Source organism: Dermochelys coriacea, chromosome 27 (genome assembly GCF_009764565.3).
Source record: "Dermochelys coriacea isolate rDerCor1 chromosome 27, rDerCor1.pri.v4, whole genome shotgun sequence".
NCBI classification, from domain to species: domain Eukaryota; kingdom Metazoa; phylum Chordata; order Testudines; family Dermochelyidae; genus Dermochelys; species Dermochelys coriacea.
Genome location: NC_050094.1, coordinates 2526611 through 2527598, shown reverse-complemented (window position 1 = coordinate 2527598; position 988 = coordinate 2526611).

Genomic DNA, 988 nt, shown 5'->3' with positions numbered 1-988 from the left:
TACAGGCATAGTGTAAGAGGGCAGAATGTAAAACCTACGTCAGAATTCTGCCAGAACACTGGAGTAATATTGGAAACTCCTTTTTTCAAAATGCTTATTACATCAAAAAGAAAAGGAGGACTTGTGGCACCTTAGAGACTAACAAATTTATTTGAGCATAAGCTTTCGTGAGCTACAGCTCACTTCATCGAATGTATCCAATGAAGTGAGCTGTAGCTCACGAAAGCTTATGCTCAAATAAATTTGTTAGTCTCTAAGGTGCCACAAGTCCTCCTTTTCTTTTTGCGAATACAGACTAACACGGCCGCTACTCTGAAACTTATTACATCAATATGAGATACAAGTCTCATTTATAAAGTCACACTCATTCATTTCAAATTAATTAATTTCATGGCAATTTTTAACATAAACTATCTTATTTAAATAGTTGGTCAATTTGTAATATTAAAAATTATGCCTCTAGGAAAAAAAACCCTTATCCAAGGATCTAAAAGCACTTTACAAAGAGTAAAGTATCATTAATCCCATTTCACAGATGAGAAACCTGAGGTACAACATCTCACAGGGAGTCAGTATCTGAGTTGGGAATATAATCCACATTTCATAGTCCCCATTCTGCCCTTAAATCGGCTTCCTTGCAATACTTTAAAATACAGGGAGCAAGCAGATCCTCCATCGGTGTACATTTTCACAGGTCCATTGACTTCAATGGAGTTAGGACAGTTTACACCAGCTGAGGATCTGTCCTCACATCTATAAATAAGCATTTGTCATATCCAGGAACTGTTCCCTCAAATAAATAACATGACATTTTAATCAATTTATCATGGTGTATAAGAAGGTGCAGTGTTTTCCTGGTGAATTTCTGGCCCCATTGAAGCCAATGACAAAACTCCCATTGACTTCAATGGGGCCAGGATGTCACCTCTTGTGTTTAAATTAGGACGTTTAGTGGCAGAACTGTGGGGTTCAGTTCTCAGCTCTAATG